At 48.1% G+C, this 26,146-nt stretch overlaps 1 long non-coding RNA gene across 1 annotated transcript; it reads right to left on the reverse strand.

Annotated features, from left to right (window-relative positions):
• Positions 1-16,754: 16,754 nt before the first annotated feature.
• On the reverse strand, positions 16,755-18,737 carry LOC124650243. The gene is made up of 5 exons (XR_006986928.1): positions 18,716-18,737; positions 18,353-18,467; positions 18,104-18,178; positions 17,922-18,014; positions 16,755-16,824 (listed from the first exon to the last, which is right to left on the reverse strand). It is a non-coding gene; the product is annotated as an uncharacterized LOC124650243 (long non-coding RNA).
• Between the last annotated feature and the right edge of the window lie 7,409 nt (positions 18,738-26,146).

Raw genomic sequence — 26,146 nt, forward strand, 5'->3', positions numbered from 1 at the left:
CCCACCTGGCAGTGACCCAGCGTCGATGTGTCTTCTCCGCCAGTACTGGCGCCGAGGCGTCGCTTCGGCAGTCTGCGGCCGCGTAAATGGCGATGCCTCGCGTGGCGCGCGACCATCGCCTACCTCTGCGCACGAAGTAATGGCGTTGCCCACGTGCCGCGGCCGTCGCCCTGCCTCTGATCTATATAAACAGGGGCGGCCAGCATCTCATCTCCTCCCCACAAAAACCCTAGCCGCCGCACAACCTCCGTCGTAGCGCCTCTGCCGCTCAGACTCCACCGCAGCCACCATGAGCAACACCGGCCGCGGCCAGGCTGCCGCGCCTCCACCTCCACCTACACCTCCCACTCCACCTCCCCCGGCCTCGAGCTCCGACGAGGAGTTCGACTTCGACGACAGCACGGGCGACCTCCTCGACCCGGTCAGGGACGCCAAGGCCTTGGCACTCGCGGAGAAGGAAGCAGAGGAGGAGCGGGCGGGCCACGCGGTGTTGGATGCCGAGCTGGAACAACGCAGGCTGGCGGCCGCCGTAGCCACAGAGGAGTACGACTCCGACATATCATGGTCTTCCGATGACCCTGATGCGCCTACCTCGGAGGAGAGGGCGGCGGAGCAGAGAGCTATAGTCGAGTCCTTCGAGACGCTCAACGACGACGCCGCCAACGCGAGGCTGCAGCAGTGCTTGGAAGAGGACGTGGCGGCGCACCGAGCCATAGCAGCCGCACGGGAGGCGGCGGAGAAGCAGGCGATGGAGCGACGCAACGACGGGACCGGCCCGTCCGGAAGCAAGTAGTCTAGACTTCTAGATCTACATTGTATAGTTTTTATGCATTTAAATGTAGTACTTTTTATATTTTTAAATGCGTTGCAAATCTAAAAATGGGTCGCCCCGGTGGGAGCACACCCAGACGCACACGGACGCACAAACAAAATATGTTGGAGATGCCCGGCGCGAGCATCCGTTTGCGTCGCCCGGTTGGAGATGCCCTAAATCTCCACACGCCGGGCCTGACCACCATCTACTATCACTCGCACCACCGCGACAACGGGCTCCGGCCTTGCACGGCCCGCGGCTAGCACGCACTCCACGTCAGGCTCGGCGAACGGCGCCTGTCTGCACGTCGGGCACGTCGGCCTCGCGTCAAGCCAGCGGTCGATGCAGTGGGCGTGGAAGCCGTGGTTGCAGCGCGGCAGCACGCGCAGCTGCTCCCCGCGCGCGAACTCGGCGAGGCAGATGGCGCACTCCGCCCGCGACGAACCGGCCAGGTCGAGCCCCGCCGAGTAGGCCAGGCACGGGAGCGCCCCACGCTTCCTGCTGTCGCCGCCGCCGCCACCCCCTCCGGCGCGTGGCGCCGGCTCCTGCGGTGTGGCGGTGGATCCGTACGGCCCGTACCACGCGCGGGCGGCGACGCGGAACGCACACTGGAGCACGACGTGGGTCGCGATCGCGCAGAAGAGGGCGCAGATGAGGAGCGCGAGGAGGAGGATGGCGTTGGTGTTTAGCCACGCGAGCGCGTTCTCGGCGTCGGGAGAGGCCGCCGCCGGCCAGGCGTCGCGAGTGGAAATGACGGGCGCCGCAGGGGCGGGCGACGGGCTCGCCGTTGGCGCCATGGGCAGAAGCTTCCTGGAGTGGCGCGGCGGAGAGGAGCTCTGCATTCGTAGCTGGGAGGAGAGCGATCATGCATGCATGCGTGGCAGTGTGAGTGGGAGTGAGATACTGAGATTGTGCCGGGAGAGATGCACGGATCCGCCTCTCTTATATAGAAGGCGGCTACGTGACAGGAATGGCGGTAGAAGCTCTGCCTCTGGGATATGATAGTGGCTGGGATAGACTAATCGGAGATATTTGGGGTCGCCATCTATCTAAGCTCGTCGGTAAGTAAAGATGGTGGTACGTCTTAATGCTGCGTGGGTGCGCTACAAGTGCAGCCAAAGATAAGATGCATGTCAGGCAGGGGTGACCAGGAAAGAGACCCCACCAAGTTACAAGCGCAACTAGCATGCGACGATCCAACTAGCTTGCCTCTTCTTCCGCCGCCGGAGGGGGTCGGTCGGCAAGCGGTGGCATGAGGGCCGCTTGCTCGGCCTGAGCAAAGGCGGCGGTTCTAGGATCCCTCTCGCGTCAAGATAGAGAATTACTTGATGCCGGTCTTCCTTGATTTGGCCGGAGTGTCGGGTTTCGGAAGACTCAACCGACGAACTCCAACGGACGACATACCGGAGATTTCCGATTCGAATGACTTTTGGTCACGTGTAACCCTGTTTTTTCTAAATGTTTGGTTTCAGGGGGAGCGATACGAAGCTTTGCAATTTGATCGTGTGACATGTCTTTAGTCCCACGGTGAAGTTAGTCGCGGAGAATGGCATGGAGGCCGTGATCTGGGGACATAATGGTGGTTCGAGTCCTAATGGCGATGAGGTTTTGGCTTGGTGATCTATGATTTGGAGCAGTGGCAACGCAAGGTGGGGGTGATAACGCAAAAGAAATTCATAGTTCAAACTTGCAGGGTGAAAACCCAAGGTATGACCTTAATTATTTGTGTCTGGCAATGATTTTATTGAAGATATTGTTTTGTGAGTGAGAACTTTCTCTTTGGTGAAAAAGTATGATCTACGATCAGAGCGATGATGACACTTGTATTTTTTTTCCTTCTTAGAGGCATCGTTTTTGGAGAAGATGGATTTTTTGTGTTGTCTTGGTAGTGTTTGGTCCGCAGTTAAAAGAATAGATCACTGTAGCAGGACTTTTCTTTCTGTAATTCTTCTTTACTTTTTTGGTTGTCTGCATCCTATTGCTATTAGGGCACTGCGTTATTGCAAAAGCTGTGTGTAATTAGGATCTTCACGATATTAATATACTCCCTTTATCGAAAAAATATTACACAGGGGCAACTCGCAAGCTACAGCACATACTCCTTTCATTCATAATTGCGTTGTGTTCTAGGTTTAGGCAATGTCAAAATTTATTAAGTTTGACAAAAATAAAAATTCAATATTCATTGTATCAAATACATAAAATTTAATAAAATATTTTGTGATAATTCTAATAAATTACATTATATATATGTGTGTTAATATTTTTACTAAATATTTAATTAAACTTCACAAAGTTTGACTTTAACTAAACTAATAATGCGAGGTAATTGTGAATAGAGGGAGTACACTAGCTAGCAGCTGTTTACTAGAAAACAAGTTGACAAACATGGCACTGGACAAGAAACACATAATTTGCAATTAGGGGTTGGAAACTAAACCCTGGCCACTTCACCAAGAATCTGAGTGCTTCAAATTAACAAATTGTAAAATGACGAGAAGTGTCAAACGAGTGGCACTAGGCAGGCACGGATGACAAAACAGCAGAGCCATCCATAAAGCAGCTAACTCTAGATTGTCATTTTCGCTAACCCTGATTAAACTAGAGTTTCCATGGCCAAATCCTAACCGCTGCATCCCCCGATCTTCGGACGTGCATGGCTTTGCTTTACACCAACACAAGGTCAGTCCTGATCGTCAGCCGCACCTCCCATCATTTGAGACCAAAGATTAAGAACCCATCAGGATCCAGGAAATTGGTATTCTCGCAAGCCTCCACTAACTGCGACCTGTAGGCGGACGGGACGAGCGCACGTGGCTGGGAAGCGGCCAGGTTGGCGGTGACTTGTCAACTCGTGAGTGGCAGTCGAGACGGCGTGTCTCCATGTCATCGTCCGATGTGTCTGTACCTGGAGGTCGAGCCTTCCGGGCTAATCAACAGCCATGCAATACTCCCACTTCGCTCTGTGGGCTACTATGGGCCACGTGGAGCGCACTTGGGCAGCAATGGTGACCCTAGTGCTTTGTAAAAAAAATATTAGTCGTTCTAGAAATAACTTATAGGCACGTGTCTACTTATAGGCAAAATCTTAACTTTCCTTCGTTACAACAAAAAAAATACTCCACTTTTCATTAAAGTAAAAAATGGTTCACCTAGAAATAAAGGAATGCATGGGTATTCAAACAAATCAGACCAAATTTCATAGGATGGAAAGCAGGCTTCTTTCAAGATATCACCATGCTTATGCATAGGGTGAAAAGTAGTGTAACTGACAACTTAGTTTTATGGCTTGATTCTCTTCCATAGTTGTTCTCTGTATATATTATACATATTGTATTTTTCCTTTTTTATTGTAAGTAAGTGGACCTTGGACGTTTTGATAAAGTGAGGCTATGGGGGGCTCCCTGATACGTCTCCGATCTCGATAATTTCTTATGTTCCATGCCACATTATTGATGATATCTACATGTTTTATGCACACTTTATGTCATATTCGTGCATTTTCTGGAACTAACCTATTAACAAGATGCCGAAGAGCCGCTTGTCGTTTTCGTCGTTTTTGGTTTCAGAATTCCTAGTAACGAAATATTCTCGGAATTGGACGAAATCAACGCCCGTGGTCCTATTTTGCCACGAAGCTTCCGGAAGACCGAAGGAGAGTCGAAGTGGGGCCACGAGGTGGCGACACACCAGGGCGGCGCGGCCCGTGCCCCGGCCGCGCCGACCTAGGGTGTGGGCCCCTCGTGCCGCCTCTTACCTCGCCCTTCCGCCTACAAATAGCCTCCGTCGCGAAACCCCCGCATCGAGAGCCACGATACGGAAAACCTTATCGAGACGCCGCCGCCGCCAATCCCATCTCGGGGATTCGGAGATCGCCTCCCGCACCCTCGCCGGAGAGGGGAATCATCTCCCGGAGGACTCGTCATCGCCATGATCGCCTCCGGAGTGATGAGTGAGTAGTTCACCCCTGGACCATGGGTCCATAGCAGTAGCTAGATGGTTGTCTTCTCCTCATTATGCTTCATTGTTGGATCTTGTGAGCTGCCTAACATGATCAAGATCATCTATCTGTAATTCTATATGTTGTGTTTGTCGGGATCCGATGGATAGAGAATACTATGTTATGGTGATTATCAAGTTATTACCTATGTGTTGTTTATGATCTTGCATGCTCTCCGTTATTAGTAGAGGCTCTGGCCAAGTTTTTGCTCTTAACTCCAAGAGGGAGTATTTATGCTCGATAGTGGGTTCATGCCTCCATTAAATCTGGGACAAAGGATGTAAAGTTCTAAGGTTGTGGATGTGCTCGTTGCCACTAGGGATAAAACATTGATGCTATGTCTAAGGATGTAGTTATTGATTACATTACGCACCATACTTAATGCAATTGTCCGTTGTTTTGCATCTTAATACCGGAAGGGGTTCGGATGATAACCCGAAGGTGGACTTTTTAGGCATAGATGCATGCTGGATAGCGGTCTATGTACTTTGTCGTAATGCCCAATTAAATCTCACTATATTTATCATATCATGTATGTGCATTGTTATGCCCTCTCTATTTGTCAATTGCCCGACTGTAATTTGTTCACCCAACATGCTTTTATCTTATGGGAGAGACACCTCTAGTGAACTGTGGACCCCGGTTCTATTCTTTACATCGCATACAATCTACTGCAATACTTGTTTTACTGTTTTCTGCAAACAATCATCTTCCACACAATACGGTTAATCCTTTGTTACAGCAAGCCGGTGAGATTGACAACCTCACTCGTTTCGTTGGGGCAAAGTACTTTGGTTGTGTTGTGCAGGTTCCACGTTGGCGCCGAATCCTCGGTGTTGCGCCGCATTACATTCCGCCACCATCAACCTTCAACTTGCTTCTTGGCTCCTCCCGGTTCGATAAATCTTGGTTTCTTTCCGAGGGAAAACTTGCCGCCGTGCGCATCATACCTTCCTCTTGGGGTTCCCAACGAACGTGTGAGTTACACGCCATCAAGCAAATTTCCGGCGCCGTTGTCGGGAGATCAAGACACGCCGCAAGGGGAGTCTCCACTTCCCAATCTCTTTACTTTGTTTTTGTCTTGCTTTATTTTATTTACTACTTTGTTTGCTGCATTATATCAAAATACAAAAAAATTAGTTGCTAGCTTTACTTTATTTACTGTCTTGCTCTCTATATCAAAAATACAAAAAAATTAGTTACTTGCATTTATTTTATCTAGTTTGCTTTATTTACTACTGCTAAAATGAGTAATCCTGAAGTTGAAGTTCGTTCATTTAAGCAACAAGGGGGAGCTTATGATGTCAATGCTCCATCTCTTGATAACACTTGATACACATTTTCTGCGCCTAGCTGAAAGGCGTTAAAGAAAAGCGCTTATGGGAGACAACCCATGTTTTTACTACAGTATTTTTGTTTTATATTTGAGTCTTGGAAGTTGTTTATTACTGTAGCAACCTCTCCTTATCTTAGTTTTATGTTTTGTTGTGCCAAGTAAAGTCTTTGATAGTAAAGTGAATACTAGATTTGGATTACTGCGCAGAAACAGATTTCTTTGCTGTCACGAATCTGGGCCTAATTCTCTGTAGATAACTCAGAAAATTATGCCAATTTACGTGAGTGATCCTCAGATATGTACGCAACTTTCATTAAATTTGGGCATTTTCATTTGAGCAAGTCTGGTGCCTCAATAAAATCCATCTTTACGGACAGTTCTGTTTTGACAGATTCTGCCTTTTATTTTGCATTGCCTCTTTTGCTATGTTGGATGAATTTCTTTGATCCATTAATGTCCAAGTAGCTTTATGCAATGTCCGAAGTGTTAAGAATGATTGTGTCACCTCTGAACATGTTAATTTTTATTGTCCACTAACCCTCTAATGAGTTGTCTCGAGTTTGGTGTGGAGGAAGTTTTCAAGGATCAAGAGAGGAGTATGATGCAATATGATCAAGGAGAGTGAAAGCTCTAAGCTTGGGGATGCCCGGTGGTTCACCCTCGCATATTCTAAGAAGACTCAAGCTGTCTAAGCTTGGGGATGCCCAAGGCACCCCCTTCTTCATCGACAACATTATCAGGTTCCTCCCCTGAAACTATATTTTTATTCCGTCACATCTTATGTGCTTTGCTTGGAGCGTCGGTGTTTTTATTTTTGTTTTGTTTGAATAAAATGGATCCTAGCATTCACTGTATGGGAGAGAGACACGCTCCGCTGTTGCATATGGACAAATATGTCCTTAGGCTTTACTCATAATATTCATGGCGAAGTTTCTTCTTCGTTAAATTGTTATATGGTTGGAATTGGAAAATGCTACATGTAGTAATTCTTAAATGTCTTGGATAATTTGATACTTGGCAATTGTTGTGCTCATGTTTAAGCTCTTGCATCATATACTTTGCACCCATTAATGAAGAAACACTTAGAGCTTGTAAATTTGGTTTGCATATTTGGTTTCTCTAAAGTCTAGATAATATCTAGTATTGAGTTTTGAACAACAAGGAAGACGGTGTAGAGTCTTATAATGTTTACAATATGTCTTTTATGTGAGTTTTGCTGCACCGTTCATCCTTGTGTTTGTTTCAAATAACCTTGCTAGCTTAAACCTTGTATCGAGAGGGAATACTTCTCATGCATCCAAAATCCTTGAGCCAACCACTATGCCATTTGTGTCCACCATACCTACCTACTACATGGTATTTCTCCGCCATTCCAAAGTAAATTGCTTGAGTGCTACCTTTAAAATTCCATCATTCACCTTTGCAATATATAGCTCATGGGACAAATAGCTTAAAAACTATTGTGGTATTGAATATGTACTTATGCACTTTATCTCTTATTAAGTTGCTTGTTGTGCGATAACCATGTTTCTGGGGACGCCATCAACTATTCTTTGTTGAATATCATGTGAGTTGCTATGCATGTCCGTCTTGTCTGAAGTAAGAGAGATCTACCACCTTAATAGTTTTGGACATATATCCTCAATCTCATATGAGAATAATAATTATTGCCACATGCTTATGCATTAAATAGGAGTCCATTATCTGTTGTCCATGTTGTCCCGGTATGGATGTCTAAGTTGAGAATAATCAAAAGCGAGAAATCCAAAATGCGAGCTTTCTCCTTAGACCTTTATACAGGCGGCATGGAGGTACCCCATTGTGACACTTGGTTAAAATATGTGTATTGCGATGATCCGGTAGTCCAAGCTAATTAGGACAAGGTGCGGGCACTATTAGTATACTATGCATGAGGCTTGCAACTTGTAAGATATAATTTACATAACTCATATGCTTTATTACTACCGTTGACAAAATTGTTTCATGTTTTCAAAATAAAAGCTCTAGCACAAATATAGCAATCGATGCTTTCCTCTTTGAAAGACCATTCTTTTACTTTTATGTTGAGTCAGCTCACCTATCTCTCTCCACCTCAAGAAGCAAACACTTGTGTGAACTGTGCATTGATTCCTACATACTTGCATATTGCACTTGTTATATTACTCTATGTTGACAATTATCCATGAGATATACATGTTACAAGTTGAAAGCAACCGCTGAAACTTAATCTTCCTTTGTGTTGCTTCAATACCTTTACTTTGATTTATTGCTTTATGAGTTAACTCTTATGCAAGACTTATTGATGCTTGTCTTGAAGTACTATTCATGAAAAGTCTTTGCTTTATGATTCACTAGTTTACTCATGTCATTACCATTGTTTTGATCGCTGCATTCATTACATATGTTTACAAATAGTATGATCAAGGTTATGATGTCATGTCACTTCGTAAATTATCTTTGTTATCGTTTTACCTCGCTCGGGACGAGCAGTAACTAAGCTTGGGGATGCCGATACGTCTCCGACGTATCGATAATTTCTTATGTTCCATGCCACATTATTGATGATATCTACATGTTTTATGCACACTTTATGTCATATTCGTGCATTTTCTCGGAACTAACCTATTAACAAGATGCCGAAGAGCCGCTTGTCGTTTTCTGCTGTTTTTGGTTTCAGAAATCCTAGTAACGAAATATTCTCGAATTGGACGAAATCAACGCCCAGGGTCCTATTTTGCCACGAAGCTTCCGAAGACCGAAGGAGAGTCGAAGTGGGGCCACGAGGTGGCGACACACCAGGCGGCGCGGCCCAGGCCCTGGCCGCGCCGACCTAGGGTGTGGGCCCCTCGTGCCGCCTCTTTACCTGCCCTTCCGCCTACAAATAGCCTCCGTCGCGAAACCCCCAGTACCGAGAGCCACGATACGGAAAACCTTACTGAGACGCCGTCGCCGCCAATCCCATCTCGGGGGATTCTGGAGATCGCCTTCGGCACCCTGCCGGAGAGGGGAATCATCTCCCGGAGGACTCTTCATCGCCATGATCGCCTCCGGAGTGATGAGTGAGTAGTTCACCCTGGACCATGGGTCCATAGCAGTAGCTAGATGGTTGTCTTCTCCTCATTATGCTTCATTGTTGGATCTTGTGAGCTGCCTAACATGATCAAGATCATCTATCTGTAATTCTATATGTTGTGTTTGTCGGGATCCGATGGATAGAGAATACTATGTTATGGTGATTATCAAGTTATTACCTATGTGTTGTTTATGATCTTGCATGCTCTCCGTTATTAGTAGAGGCTCTGGCCAAGTTTTTGCTCTTAACTCCAAGAGGGAGTATTTATGCTCGATAGTGGGTTCATGCCTCCATTAAATCTGGGACAAGTTCTAAGGTTGTGGATGTGCTGTTGCCACTAGGGATAAAACATTGATGCTATGTCTAAGGATGTAGTTATTGATTACATTACGCACCATACTTAATGCAATTGTCTCGTTGTTTTGCAACTTAATACCGGAAGGGGTTCGGATGATAACCCGAAGGTGGACTTTTTAGGCATAGATGCATGTCGGATAGCGGTCTATGTACTTTGTCGTAGTGCCCAATTAAATCTCACTATATTTATCATATCATGTATGTGCATTGTTATGCCCTCTCTATTTGTCAATTGCTCGACTGTAATTTGTTCACCCAACATGCTTTTATCTTATGGGAGAGACACCTCTAGTGAACTGTGGAACCCGATCCTATTCTTTACATCGCATACAATCTACTGCAATACTTGTTTTACTGTTTTCCACACAATACGGTTAATCCTTTGTTACAGCAAGCCGGTGAGATTGACAACCTCACTGTTTCATTGGGGCAAAGTACTTTGGTTGTGTTGTGCAGGTTCCACGTTGGCGCCGGAATCCCTGGTGTTGCGCCGCATTACATTCCGCCACCATCAACCTTCAACGTGCTTCTTGGCTCCTCCTGGTTCGATAAACCTTGGTTTCTTTCTGAGGGAAAACTTGCTGTTGTGCGCATCATACCTTCCTCTTGGGGTTCCCAACGAACGTGTGAGTTACACGCCATCACTCCCCCACAGTAGAAAGTTTCAAAAAAAAAGAAAAGATCATCGGACATAGATCTCGCCGGATACCTCGCCGTAGACATTGTAGTACAAAATTTATACTAAAGTAGCCAAACCACGAAATATTTGCAACACCGCCGGCACCGCTGACTGTTTGCAGCACCGCCGATGTCCATTTGCAGCTCTGGCGAACAACCTTTGCAACTCCGACAAGCAGCCTTTGTAGCACCGCCGCTGACAATTTGCAGCTACGGTGAAAAACCTTTGCAGCACTGTTGATGACCATTTGCAGCACTGCCACAGACGGTTTGCAGCATCGTCGATGCCCATTTGCAGCTCGCCTTTGCAGCTTCGGCGAGCAACCTTTTGCAACACCGACTTCCTTCATTCATAGCTCTAGCAGGTGTCGTTTACAGCTCCTCCGACCAGCCTTTGCAGCTCTTGGGACAGAAGATTTCCTTGTGCCAGAACACCGCCTGTCGTTGTAGCACCATCGGACTCCGCTCGTAGCACCGCCGGCCTGCTGCCGGAGCTCCACCGCTATGCCTGGCAGCACAACCCCATGCACCATAGTATCAGCTCATCCCGGAGCCACCCCCGCGAGCTCCGCCTCACCGGATTGCCGGCACCAAGGGAGCTTGGTTTACGGGCCTCCATCGTAGCCTCCATCTCTCAGGACCCCGAGCGCCGAGAGGATAAGAGCTCCGGAATCCGCCACATCCTCTATATCTAGCGACGGCCGGAGCCAGGGCGCTAGGTGCCACCTCCATCTCCGGTGATAGAAGGGCATCGTGGACTTTGCACCACTCATGGGTGGCACGAGTGATACGTCTCCGACGTATCGATAATTTCTTATGTTCTATGCCATATTATTGATGATACCTACATGTTTTATGCACACTTTATGTCATATTCGTGCATTTTCTGGAACTAACCTATTAACAAGATGCCGAAGTGCCAGTCTCTGTTTTCGCCGTTTTTGGTTTCAGAAATCCTAGTAACGAAATATTCTCGAATTGGACGAAACGAAGACCCGGGGGCCTATTTTTCCACGGAGCTTCCAGAAGACCGAAGAGCATACGAAGTGGGGCCACGAGGTGGCGACACCACAAGGCGGCGCGGCCAAGGGGGCCGCGCCGCCCTATGGTGCGGGCCCCTCGTCCGGCCCCGACTCGCCCTTCCGCCTACTTAAAGCCTCCGTCGCGAAACCCCCGATGCGAAAAACCACGATACGGAAAACCTCATCGAGACGCCGCCGCCGCCGATCCCATCTCGGGGGATTCTCGGAGATCTCCTCCGGCACCCTGCCGGAGAGGGGATTCATCTCCCGGAGGACTCTACACCGCCATGGTCGCTCCGGAGTGATGAGTGAGTAGTTCACCCCCGGACTATGGGTCCATAGCAGTAGCTAGATGGTTGTCTTATCCTCATTGTGCTTCATTGTTGGATCTTGTGAGCTGCCTAACATGATCAAGATCATCTATCCGTAATTCTATATGTTGTGTTTGTCGGGATCCGATGGATAGAGAATACCATGTTATGTTAATTATCAAGTTATTACATATGTGTTGTTTATGATCTTGCATGCTCTCCGTTACTAGTAGAGGCTCGGCCAAGTTTTTGCTTTTAACTCTAAGAGGGAGTATTTATGCTCGATAGTGGGTTCATGCCCGCATTGACACCTGGGACAAGTGACGTAAAGTTCTAAGGTTGTGTTGTGCCGTTGCCACTAGGGATAAAACATTGGCGCTATGTCCGAGGATGTAGTTGTTGATTACATTACGCACCATACTTAATGCAATTGTCTGTTGTTAGCAACTTAATACTGGAGGGGGTTCGGATGATAACCTGAAGTTGGACTTTTTAGGCATAGATGCAGTTGGATGGCGTTCTATGTACTTTGTCGTAATGCCCAATTAAATCTCACTATACTTATCATGTCATGTATGTGCATTGTTATGCCCTCTCTATTTGTCAATTGCCCGACTGTAATTTGTTCACCCAACATGCTTTTATCTTATGGGAGAGACACCTCTAGTGAACTGTGGACCCCGGTCCATTCTTTAATACTCGAAATACAAATCTGCCGCAATACTTGTTTTTACTATTTTCTCTCGCAAACAATCATCTTCCACACAATACGGTTAATCCTTTGTTACAGCAAGCCGGTGAGATTGACAACCTCATCGTTTCGTTGGGGCAAAGTACTTTGGTTGTGTTGTGCAGGTTCCACGTTGGCGCCGGAATCCCTGGTGTTGCGCCGCACTACATCCCGCCGCCATCAACCTTCAACGTGCTTCTTGGCTCCTCCTGGTTCGATAAACCTTGGTTTCTTTCTGAGGGAAAACTTGCTGCTGTGCGCATCATACCTTCCTCTTGGGGTTGCCCAACGAACGTGTGAAATACACGCCATCAACGAGCTGCCTCCATCTAGCCACGAGCGTCTCCAGGGGCTCAAGGTTGGAGTAGCAGGGTCAGGGAAGCTGCAACGCGGGGCAAGCTCCATGCCTTCTGGGAACACCAATGGCTACCGAAGCTCCACGTGGTGGCGTCCTCATCAGAGGCCGTGCGAGCAGGGTAGGGCGATGGTAGGAGGTGTGTGTGTGGAGCACACCAAGCAAGTTCTCAACAACACGAAGAGTCGAACCTCCATTGCTAGTCCTCCAATCCAGCCTTCACGATATTCCCCGCCTCTAATTCACCATGGACCAGAATGACATCTGATGGCAAAACAGAGCAGAGCTTTGCGCCGCTCCCTCTAGAACCAAACGATCGAAATAAAATTATGTGTGCGCACGACCGAAGACCACCCGATCCAGCGAACTCCAGGCATAAGTTGCACTGTTACATTCGCCGGCGGAGCCTTCCAGAACACATCACTCCGGCCAAATCTAGACGAACAAGCCTCAGGCAGGACTTCCTCTTTGCACAAGAGAGACCCTATGACCTCCACCATTATTCAGGTCAGGCCCCAGCGCCGCCGACCATCCCAGGCAGGCCGAGGCAAAGCGGCGACACCAAGCGAATGGGCAACGCCTTGCAGCCGGCCGATCCTCCACCGGCGACAACCAGGATGGGCATGCCTTCCCCGACCATTGCCGGTTTCCACGCCTCCCCACCTCGCCGCCGGGATTCGGTGCCAAATCGTTAGACCCACCACCCCATCCTTAGGCCGACCATCTCCAGCGAAGAAGAGGACCGCCTTTGAATGTCTCTAAAAAGGATTTGATATCTATGTGGGATTAAGGAGCCACATGTGGTGTCCCTCTCCAATACCTCTTTGTTTGTTGTTCTCCCATCATGAATGCACGAACATGAACAAAAAACAATCAAACGTTGATCTGATCTCACGGACAATAGAGGTGAAGTCCTACACTGTTGCTTTGGACATCATCAACAATCCCCCTGCAGTCTGAAGCCACTATCACATTGTTGCAATGCAAGTCAGCTGTCAATGCTAAAGCTTTGCCAAGGCGTCAAGTGCCCTAGGATAAGAAATCCGGTCACATGTCACAGCCGAGGCTCCGAGATAAACCCCCTCACATCTCTCATATTAGAGTTCCTACAAATTACGCTATAAGACCCAATATTAGAGTTCCTAAGAACCACGCCATCATCCCTCAAAAAAAAAGAACCACGCCATCAACCTTGATCTTAAGTAAACCCGTTGGAGGAGCCGACCACTTAGTAGCCGAGCCTGAATCCTTTCAGACTGTGCTTTACCTGGAGCTTTTGCAGCATTCACATCAGATGAACTGTGCGTGAGGCATATACTCAAGCATTGCGTGAAGCTGTACGCGGGCAAGTTCAGCCCATCACTGCTAGTCAGGCTTTGAGATATATTCGCAAAGATTGGAAGCCCGAATTGATCACAAGGCCTAGCTGCCACACATGGGCTGCTGCGGCCGGAAAGAGTAAGCTTCTCTTTCAGTCGACGAGCCGAGGATCATCAATAATAACCACACAATTTTTTTTTTTGTCTTGCAAACAGAAATTCCTCTAGAAATCGATGTCTCACACAGACGCAATTGTCAGTTTGTCACAAGACAACTAAACAAGCTTGGACCAGAACATAACATTAAGATCAAGGAATTGGCGACGGCGACGGCGACTGGCTGTTGTGCACATCTCCATAATACAGGCGACGACGGTCTGGTCCGGCGTGTATCCCATTCGGGTTCTGCCTGGCATTGGGCCCGTTCGGCCGGTGCTCGCGCCTGGCTTGGTGGTTCCCGTCGTCGAGGTTCGGGCAACGGTGCATGCGCCTGGCTTGGTGGTTCCCGTCGTCGAGGTTCGGGCAACGGTGCATGCGCCCGGCTTGGTGGTTACCGTCGTCGAGGTTTGGGCAACGGTGCATGTGCCTGGTTTGGCGGTTCCCGTCGTCGAGGTTAGGCCGGTGCTCGCGCCTGGCTTGTTGGTTCCCGTCGTCGAGGTTCGGCCTGTGCTGGCGCCTGGCTTGGTGGTTCCCCTCGTCGAGGTTCGGCAGGTGCTCGCGCCTGGCTTGGTGGTTCGCGGCGTTGGCCTGTTCGAAGTCGCCGGCGTCACGCGCGTACGGATGGGGATGGCGAGGCCGAGCTGCAGGAAAGTGTCCACGACCACGAGGCGGCTCCCTGTTGTAGTGATGACCAAAGCCGCCGTTCTGAGCTTCTTGCGCCGGAATCTGCCGCCCGACGTACGGATGGTCCTCCTCCCTGTCACGCTGCCCTGCGAGCTGGTTGGAAGAAGAAAACGAGTGCCGTTGCGCTCGAAAATTCGGCGTTTCGTAGCCACGATCCCCGCGGTAGATGCGGTAGCCCTGCGGCCTCTCGTTGCCACGGTATCCCCTCTGGTCATGGTCGTTGTATGGCGTGTACCTTCGAGGCGGCGCGTCCTGGCCGCGCATCACCGGCCCGCCATGGCTTCTCCCGCTACCGTCGTTACGGCGGGGCTGCGGGTAGGCCGCGGGCGGAGTACGCCGCCGCCTCCCCGCAGAGAATAACTCATTGGGGACGTCGTAGTTGCCGTTTGCCCAGTCGATTCGCCGATCATAGAGCGACGAAGACGCGTCGCTTGTCCTCCCGTTGGCGTGAGTACGCGATGGCGATGACCCCGACGACGATCGCGCCGGAAACGTCGAAGGCGGCGGCGGTGGCGGCGGCGGCGGCAGATCCGCCTCGCTGTTCGGCCACGACGACGTTCTCCCGTCGGAACGGCTCGGGGAAAACGGAGCCGTGCTGCCATGCACGTCCGCGCAAGGGGACGGACGCGCCGTGGCCGTGGCCGTGGCCGTGTCGACGCCGGCCTGGACGACGGTTGGGGCGACGGCCACCTCGGGCTGGGGCGCAGGAGAGGAGCTTCTCGCCATCGTTGCCGGCGATTGTGTTGGCGAGGACGACCCATTGACCGCAGGCGGGTGCAGATCGATCTCCCCCTCCTCCGCCTCCTCGTCCTCGTCGTCCGAGACGTCCAGGTCTAGCATCTCAGGCGCCCAGCTAGAAGGCGGCGAAGCTTCAGCCTTGCCGTCATTGCCATCGCGCGTGGCTTCACCCTCGGGAGGCGGCGGCGAGGGCTCGCGCGCCGTCGCCACGTCGAGATCCTCCTCCGGAGGGGCCTCGTTCAGGTCGAAATCAAACATCAGCTGTATTTTGCTTCCCCTGGCGGCGCACGTATCGATCTGATCTGCTCTATTCGTTAGGTTTACTTCAAATATAAAGGCCCAAAACGAGTCCAAATCCGAAAAGAAACAGAACACATCGATCCCCTTTTTTTTTTTAAAAAAAAAGAACACATCGATCCCGGCACCATATCGACTCGGTGTACTCCACAAATTCAAATTCGAAAATAAACAGAACTCCAGTACGTGACGTCCATCTGAAAAGAAAACGAGCTACATCTGCAATAGCCGACCTAACCCTCCCCCGGGTGCACTACATAACGGTATAAGATTTGGGGCATTTCAAAGTGCCCCAAATTTGAACCAAAGTGCCACTAATTAGCTATAGGGGCACTTTTTCAAGTGCCACCTTTACTTGCGTCTCTAAAAGTATTTGGGGCACTACCTAGTGGCACTTTGCCAAGTGCCACTAAATCCAATTAGGGGCACTTTGCCAAGTGCCACTAAATCCAATTAGGGGCACTTTGCCAAGTGCCACTAATCCAATTAGGGGCACTTTGCCAAGTGCCACAAAATCCAATTAGGGGCACTTTGCCAAGTGCCACTAAATCCAATTAGGGGCACTTTGCCAAGTGCCACTAAATGCAATTAGGGGTACTTTGAGATGTGCCCCATAACCCGTGGCAATTTCCAAAATTCCGCAAATACCATTTCATGTGCTGCTCACTGTCATACAAGAATGAGCACACAATATGAACATTATTTCATACAAGAATGAGCACATACTGTCATACAAGAATAAGAACACACAGTACCAACATATATACTGTCGTACACACTGAGCAAAACGGAGACGAAAATTGTGACACTCTCAGTTTTATACTGTCAAATCATCACCATGTTTCGACTTTGAACATCATAACTGATCAGCATCACCTTCGAGTTGAACCCAGACGACTGAGATGGTGCGGCATCAGTGATCACCATCACCTTGAGTATTCAGAATTGTACCTTGAGAGAAGCAGTAATATGTTTCAGCAAAACGGAGATGAAAAATAGAAGTGCAGTGTCCATGCTCAGATGCTGACAGTAAGTAGTAAACCAAGTAGTTTGGTCATGTGCACATGGTGGATGCTAAAAACTTGCCTTGTTGCATACATCAATGTGGCACAAAGGAGCATGAGTAAGTTGACGCTAGTATAGAGACCGCTATTTTGAGTGAAAGAGCTGAAAAATATGTCCTAATGAAAAAAGAGAAGACAGTACTAAAGCATTTTTAACTGAAACTCAAATGCTCAATATGAACTGTCCTAAAGTCATTTGGATAACTCTGTAATAAAAGAGCTGTCTATCAATTCGAGTAACAAATATCAAAGATAGATACCCAATATCTCCATCTACAGTATGCATTTCTTCAGAAAGTCATGCAGCTGGTGTATCCACATGGCTTATTAAAAGTATTAGCTAAATGTCAATACCGTGAAAGAGGGGCTTGGATTAATGCAAGTAGCAGCCTGCCCATGTGAAGTACGTTTTCCTAGCATGCAAACTGAGTAGCTGTAGCAGTATATTACACTAGATGTCTTGTATTGTTTAATCTAGATGTCTTGTATTTTTTTTCCGCCCGCTGTAATTTGCAAATATGCAGAGCAAGGGTAGTGATGCTGGACATGGACATGCTAAGGGCTTGTATGTTGGGTTACAGAGAAGTGAAGATGTTATTAAAATGGATGGATGAAGTACTCGATCCAATAAGTTCATGCAAAAGCAAAGCACTATAGGAACAATCTGTTGTCTGGACAAAAAGAAACTAGTCTGTCCAACTGAGCTTCAAGAAATGTACATACACGACAATTTTCGATTCTTCACTTAAATAATATAAATTCAGACAAACCAATTCCACTCTATAAAGAATCAAGGATTATCCTGTTACAACTCTAGACCTAATGTCCCTGTTTGGCCCTGGGAAATGAAATGTTTGGTCCATCACTAACCCTCTGTGGTGTCCAGCATAGTTAAAACGCAATTGAAAACCATCATGAACAAGAAAATTCCAAAGACTTCTTGTGATGATCTAAAACTAGTACCATACACAGCATAGAGTATACCTTGACAATAGATCCTTTTCCAATAAGGATGTTCTGAGGTTTCATATCCCGGTGGATAATACGATTGGAGTGCAAGTAATACAATTCTTTTACCTGAAATGAGGGCACACGTTCAAACCGTGAAGGCAATAAGTTGTAGACTGGTATGGTTCGTAAGGAGAAAAACAACATTGAGTCCATACCAGCTGCTTAGCAATTGCTTGAACTTGTTCTTCTGGAAGGCACTTATCATCCTCGAGCACCTCAAAGAGCTCTCCCTGAAACAGCCATTACCCACCATTAATTCAGTATTGCACTGAAACTTGTTCCAACCCAAGCAAAAGTAGTGTCATTTGTTCTTATAGCAAAATAAGTGCTGGAGTACTTTTGTGCAAACAATAAAAGTGCTGGAGCAATCCACAGATTATTTGACATAAGCAAGGCACAATTACCTAATGGTCATCGTCATTTTGGGCATATGTTATTCCTCTGCCCACTCATCATCAGTAAACTGCCCTTTGACAAACACCCGCAACTACTGTTGGATTCCATGATACTCCATGATATCTCGCAAGGACATGATGATATTCCATGAGTATTTTACTCGTAGCAATAATCCATAGCACAAATGTATGTATTGAAGCAACCATTTTCCCTTCCCCAAAATAAAATAGAACAATTTTGAGTAGGACATAAGCGATTAAGATCATGTTTTCTAACGTTCAACTTTCAAGCATACACGGAAGTGATTAAGAAACCTGGATCAGAAATGCTTCCACTCTACCACACCCGCATTGCTTGGCTCTGATACTCACCTTGGCTTTATACTCCAGACATATACGCAAGGCAAATGTCTTGGAAGCATCCGCAGAGCTAGTAGAAGATAACAAACGAACATCGTCCGAATAAAACGAAAATAAAAAAGTTTAGAACCAATCGTGCCTCATAAATGGATCAGTTTCTAGCTTGGAATCCTCCGATAAGGATTTCATGTGCGCATATTATAAGCGTAGTCTGACCATGGAACAGCAGTTAATTTAGTAGTGCAAGCACTGCAAGCAAGATCACATCGTCTGCTGTACTAGTACAAGCTGATAAATTAGATTGGAAAATGCCAGTTAGAACTGGTCCAACTTAAACAACTCGAAACGTTGGGCATTACAGATCAATGGAATTTTGAAACAAGCAGATTTGTCGCTTTTTTTTTTTGTCTTTGTTAGCAGTCCTTAATGAGCAAAAAACTTGAACAGTCAACATGAAGCAATTTATTATTAGAGCCTGCTTGTTCACAACAATGCTTACAATATTGATCAAATTAAGAATCCCTCCTAGTGAACCATTGAGGAGACACAATTATGACCATCACCTGACAAGAGTCTCTTTAGTACGGTGATCATTGCTTAGTCAGATTAAGAATCATTCCTAGTAAACTTTCTAGGAGACTGGAGTATGCGTTCCCTGCGCTGGCAAGAACTACGATGACAGACAAAGATTGGGAAGAACGAGGCACCTGGTTCTCGGTGGCGTGCGGCGGGACGATGTCATCGAGTGAGCATGAGGTCGAGCTGGACGCTGGTGTTCCACTGCTCCAGGTAGCTCCTCCGCACCCGTCGGTTCAACAATCTGCAAGATCGGCAACCTCCGCTCGTACTGGACCCGTACCGCGACCTCGGCAACCTCCGCTCGTACTGGACCCGTACCGCGACCTCGGCAACCTCCGCCCACGGCCTCCGCCACACCTAGCAAGACCGCCGCGACGAGGACGGTGAAGACTCCCTCGCCCAAGCTGCAGGGTGGACGTCCCTCCTCTCGTCACCAAGCACCACCGCCCTTCCGCTGCCTCTGACCACCACGCCCTCCTTGCATCTGGCCGGCGGACCAAACCTGTCTAGAGTACTTGCGCCTCCCCTTGTAGACCTTCCCGAAGGACCCCTCCCCGACGAGCTCCACCACATGGTAGTCCTCCACCCCCATCTGCCGCTAGCCTCGCAAAACCCTAGCCCGAATCAGCACCAGGGTCAGAGACGCCCCGAAACACCCCGACTCGAGCGGCACGCCCGGAGGAGCGGCGGAACCGAACTCACCGTGGACCGGCGACGGATTGGAGCGGCACGAACCGGGGCGGAGCTCCCCACCGCCAGCCGAATCCGGCCGAGGCGAGGCGGGGAGAGGGCCTGGGGTTTGCGGCGAGTCAATCCGCGCGCGGCTTGCGGGCGGATCGGCGGGGGCGGCCGGAGCAGCTCGCCTGATCTGTGTAGGAAGCGGCTGGAGTTCCGCTCTCCTCCCGACTCCCGTGCGCTCGCTCCGGAATTGGATTTGGAATTTCCTTGAAGACGACGGCGAAGCGCGGCCTGACCCTCGACGGCGAGGCGCGGCTGGGCCGTCGACGGCGACGGCGAGGCGCGGCTGGGCCGTCGACTGCGAGGGCGAGGACCACCTCGACTGCGACGGCGAGGCGCGGCTGGGCACTCGACGGCGAGGCGCGGCTGGGCACTCGACGGCGAGGCGCGGCGACGGCGAGGCGCGGCGACGGCGATGGAGCGCGAGGCGCGGCTGGGCCCTCGACGGCGAGGCGCGGCGACGGCGATGGAGCGCGAGGCGCGGCGACGACGATGGAGCGCGAGGATGGCGTCGTGGATGGCGTTGAGTGGATGGCGTGGAGGAGTTGATTTTTTAATATGTTTGATTTTTCAATTAAATGATGTCCTAAAAACATTAGTTGAGGCCAGATTTTTTAACACGTTAGTTGAGATGTCCTTAATAAAGATTAAATATGTCCTTAACTATTTTTTTTAGCAGATTTGAACTAATTCTAAAAATTTAGCAGAGCTAAACTAATTCACTAATGTTTTTATTAGTTAAAAAATCTTGTTATTATTTCAAGATGAACTAAAGATCTCAACTAATTCACTCATGATGAAAGATTAAATAAAGATTTTTTAGTTCATCTCAACCCCGGCAGATTTTTTTCATTCTCGCTAAATGATGTCCTAAAAACATTAGTTCATCTCAATTAAAAACATTGGCTAACTAATAATTATACCTGATTTTTTAACACGTGTTTGATTAATATGCCTGATTTTTTCAATGATCCCTGTTTTTTTCATTAGTAATAATTATTAACATTGGCTAATACTATGGGTGCCATTTTACAATGATCCCTGATTTTTCCATTTGTTTATTTTGATTTTAATTTAAAAAAATTATGCAAGTTTATTAAACAAAATCTACTAATTCCTAGAAGATCACTAATACTCAAATTCGTGCGAGTGAATCTTGTTCCCGCCGGTGACCGGGGAGCAGTTCTCTATCTTCTTCGTGGCGTTGTACCCGACCTCCGACGAAAGAAGGGGTAAGTTGTTGATCTATTATGTACAAAACAATGTATGTTAATCTATTATTAAAAATCAAGTCACCATTGTTTTATTTAACACTTTGCTATATTTCAGAGATGGAGGTGGGGAGCACGGAGTTAAATCCTATCGTGCTCTCTGATGGTGAAGAGGAGATGCCGATGGAAAGTGATCCGGACATGGATATCCCGGTGCAGCAGACTGTGCTGGTTCATAGGGGTATGTGTCTTCACATTCCTACAAATATGTCGTCCACGAGATAAACGGATATGTCTCTCACATGTACAACTATTATCTCGAGGACCGCGTATAACTGGCAACGAGGAGTATGATAAGCACTGTGTTTGGGAAAACAATCTAGTACTCAATGAAGACCAATGCAAGGCCCTCACAAATTTGGTTCGTCAGTTCCCAGGAAAACCATTCAAGTACTATGTGTATAGGATGAGCAAATCTTCTCGTCATTCAAAAAACCGCAAAATGGTGTGTACTTATTTTAACTCCTTGCATAAATTCTGAAAAAATACTAGTACTTTAGGAAGAATACAAATATTCTATCCTAATGATTCTCAAATGTTTCTATTTTGCAAGGAATTTTCCGCAAAGTTTACACAGAGGTACCTCAAGAAGTACCTGGATGATGCAATTGAGCTACTGATACGTCCCCGACGTATCCATAATTTCTGTTGTTCCATGCTTGTTTTATGACAATACTTACATGTTTTGCTTGCACTTTATGATGATTTCATGCATTTTCCGGAACTAACCTATTAACAAGATGCCACAGAGTGCCGCTCTCGTTTTCTCGCTCGTTTTTGGTTCCAGAAAGGCTGTTCGGGCAATATTCTCGGAATTCGACGAAACGAAGACCAAACCTCCTATTTTCCCCGGAAGGCTCCAGAATACCGAAGAAGAGTCGGAGAGGGGCCAGAGGGCCACCACACCATAAGGCGGCGCGGCCTGGCCTGGGCCCGCGCCGGCCTGTGGTGTGGCGCCCCCAGGTGCCCCCCGCGCCGCCTCTTCGCCTATAAAATCCCTTTCGACCTAAAAACACCGCAACTCTTGACGAAACTCCGAGAAAGACTCCGGGGCGCCGCCACCATCGCGAAACTCCAATTCGGGGGACAGAAGTCTCGTCCCGGCACCTCGCCGGACGGGGAAGTGCCCCCGAAGCCATCTCCATCAACGCCATCGCCTCCATCATGCTCCGTGAGTAGTTCCCCCATGGACTACGGGTTCTAGCTGTAGCTAGTTGGTATTCTCTCCCCATGTACTTCAATACAATGATCTCATGAGCTGCCTTACATGATTGAGATTCATCTGATGTAATCGGCGTTGTGTTTGTCGGGATCCGATGGATTGTTACGTTATGATTGTCTATCTACAAAGTTTATGAAGTTATTGTTGCTGCAATCTTGTTATGCTTAATGCTTGTCACTAGGGCCCGAGTGGCATGATCTTAGATTTGAGCTCTATACTTATTGCTTAGATTGTATCTACAAGTTGTATGCACATGTCACTCGTCCGGAACCAAAGGCCCCGAAGTGACAAATCGGGACAACCGGAGGGGATGGCGGTGATGTGAGGGACACATGTTTTCACGGAGTGTTAATGCTTTGCTCCGGTACTCTATTAAAAGGAGTACCTTAATATCCAAGTAGTTTCCCTTGAGGCCCTGGCTGCCACCGGCTGGTAGGACAAAAGATGTTGTGCAAGTTTCTCATTGCGAGCACGTACGACTATTATTGGAAAACATGCCTACATGATTAATGATCTTGATATTCTGTCTTAATGCTATTTCAATCCTATCAATTGCCCGACCGTAATTTGTTCACCCAACACTTGTTATTGGAGAGTTGCCACTAGTGTAGATAGCTGGGAACCCCGGTCCATCTTTCATCATCATATACTTGTTCTACATGTCATTGGAAGTAGTATCAACTATCTTCTCGGTGCCATTGCTCCCGTGTTACTATTACTCGCTGTCGTGTTACTCGTTATTACTCGCTCTCATATCATTGCTACTTTCACATCACCCCTGTTACTAGTGCTTTTCCGGTGCAGCTGAATTGACAACTCAGTTGTTAAGGCTTATAAGTATTCTTTACCTCCCCTTGTGTCGAATCAATAAATTTGGGTTTTACTTCCCTCGAAGACTGTTGCGATCCCCTATACTTGTGGGTCATCAGCTACCAGTCCAATGTGCGGGATATCAAAAGTCTTACAATGTCAAGATGAGGCTGGGACTAGATCTAAAGAGGGCAATGTTGACAAGTGACTGGGCGAAGGCTGTAAGGAGGTTCGGCTTAGAAGAAGGTTGCGTCTACATCTTCGCTTCTCCGTCGATAAGAATGGCCATAACCCTTGGCTTCTCATCGACCCCCGGAAGCATGAAGACGGTGCCAACGGTACCGAACCCATGAAGACGGTGGCAACGGTACCGGTGGTAGCATTTTGGTTTGGTGGTAGCATTTCTCATAGCACTCGTTGTGCTAGTTTGAAATGTTGGACTTCGGTAATCTAGTTAAGTAATGGACTCGTTAAGTAATGGACTGCTAAGTACGGATCGTTAAGTGACTCGTTAAGTACTTGCTAAGTATGGACTATTAGAAATGAACTGCTATGTTTCTATGCTACTCGTTAAGTACTCGCTACTATGCAATATGGGTAAGTCCGAATGAACTGCAGTGTTAGTATATATGTATGGAATGTTGCTTCCATGTGCAGCTTTTCCTCTTTCTATCGGATTATGAAAAGATTGCACTAAATTTTCTATCCCTCGTTAACTATAGGATTGGCAATGCTACTAGCTGTTATGTTTGTATATGCTAGCTATAGGATTACCAATGCAACTGGTGGCTGCTATAGGATGTTTGTATATGCTACTTGTTATGTTTCTATCCTCGTTAACTATATGCTAGCTATAGCATTGTTTACATTGTTTTATCCAAGTAATGATCAATTGTGACACTTAAAAGTGCCCCAAAAGGTCAACATCTATTGGGGCACTTCAAAAAGTGCCCTAGTAGGTATACACATATTGGGACATTTGAGAAGTGCCCCAATAGGCATACAATTAGGGGCACTTCGGAAGAGTGCCACTAATTGGCTACTATTAGGGGCACTTTGACAAGTGCCACTAGGACAAGTGCCCCTATATCTATACCGTGGTGTAGTGGTGGCGGCGCCGCGCCACTCCGGGGAGCCCCTCCTCACCGGCCCTCCAGCCCCTCCCTCCCCTCGCCGCCGCCGGAGGAGGTGCCGCCGGGCAAAGCCCGCGCGGCATGGCGGCGGCGGGGGTTTCAGCTTGTCGCGACCATGGGGGTGGGGGCGGCGCTCCTGATCTCTCTTGGGGGGTGGTGGTGCGCGGCGTCGGTGGTCGGAAGGCGAGGCGGCGACGGTGGTGGCGTGGCCGGATCTTGGCCCTTGGGGCCTGGAGGCGGCTGGGTCTGCTCCGCCTTCTCCTCCGCGCGACGGGCTGCTCCGTCCGCATCACATGGGAGCCGGGGCGGCGGCCTCGGGCATGGCGGTGACTGATGACCCACAAGTATAGGGGATCGCAACAGTCTTCGAGGGAAGTAAACCCAATTTATTGATTCGACACAAGGGGAGCCAAAGAATATTTGTAAGCCTTAACAGCGGAGTTGTCAATTCAGCTGCACCTGGAAATAGACTTGCTCGCAAGAGTTTATCAGTAGCAACAGTTTTATAGCAGTAGCATTAGTGAAATATAAGCAGCAGAATAATAAAGACAGCACATGGATGGATGAACGGGCGCTGCATGGATAAGAGAACTCATGTAACAATCAAGGTAGGGCATTTGCAGATAGAAATAAAACAGTATCCAAGTACTAAACAATTATAGGCATGTGTTCCATATATAGTCGTACGTGCTCGCAATGAGAAACTTGCACAACATCTTTTGTCCTACCAGCCGGTGGCAGCCGGGCCTCTAGGGAATTTACTGGAAATTAAGGTACTCCTTTTAATAGAGCACCGGAGCAAAGCATTAACACTCCGTGAACACATGTGATCCTCATATCACCGCCTTCCCCCGGTTGTCCCAATTTCTGTCACTTTGGGGCCTCGGGTTCCGGACAGCAATATGTGTATACAACTTGCAGGTAAGATCATAAACAATGAATATCATCATGAAACAATAACATGTTCAGATCTGAGATCATGGCACTCGGGCCCTAGTGACAAGCATTAAGCATAACAAGTTGCAACAATATCATAAAAGTACCAATAACGGATACTAGACACTATGCCCTAACAATCTTATGACTATTACATGATCAATCTCATCCAATCCCTACCATCCACTTCAGCCTACAGCGGGGAAATTACTCACACATGGATGGGGGAAGCATGGTCGGTTGATGGAGAGGCGTTGGTGGTGATGATGGCGATGATCTCCTCCAATTCCCCGTCCCGGCGGAGTACCAGAACGGAGTTTCTGGTCCCGAGACGGAGTTTCGCGATGGCGGCGGTGTTATGGATGTCTTCTAGCGATTTCGTCTAACCCCCGTGCGTTTTTAGGTCGAAACCCTTAAGTAGTCGAAAGGGGGGAACCTGGGGCTGCCCGAGGCGCCGCCACCATAGGCCGGCGCGGCCCAGGGGCCTGCTGCGCCGCCTGGTGGGGTGGCTGCCTCGTGGCCCCCCTCCTTCTGGTCTTCTGACTCCGTTATTTTTCTCTGAAAATAGGTCCATTGGAATTAATCCCGGGGATTTTCCTGAAAGTTGAGTTGTTGCACAAAAACGAGACACCAGAGCAATTCTGCTGAAAACAGCGTTAGTCCGTGTTAGTTGTATCCAAAATACACAAATTAGAGGCAAAACAATAGCAAAAGTGTTCGGAAAAGTAGATACGTTTTGGACGTATCAACTCCC

The sequence above is a fragment of the Lolium rigidum genome, chromosome 4 (genome assembly GCF_022539505.1).
Source record: "Lolium rigidum isolate FL_2022 chromosome 4, APGP_CSIRO_Lrig_0.1, whole genome shotgun sequence".
Taxonomy (NCBI): Eukaryota; Viridiplantae; Streptophyta; class Magnoliopsida; order Poales; family Poaceae; genus Lolium; species Lolium rigidum.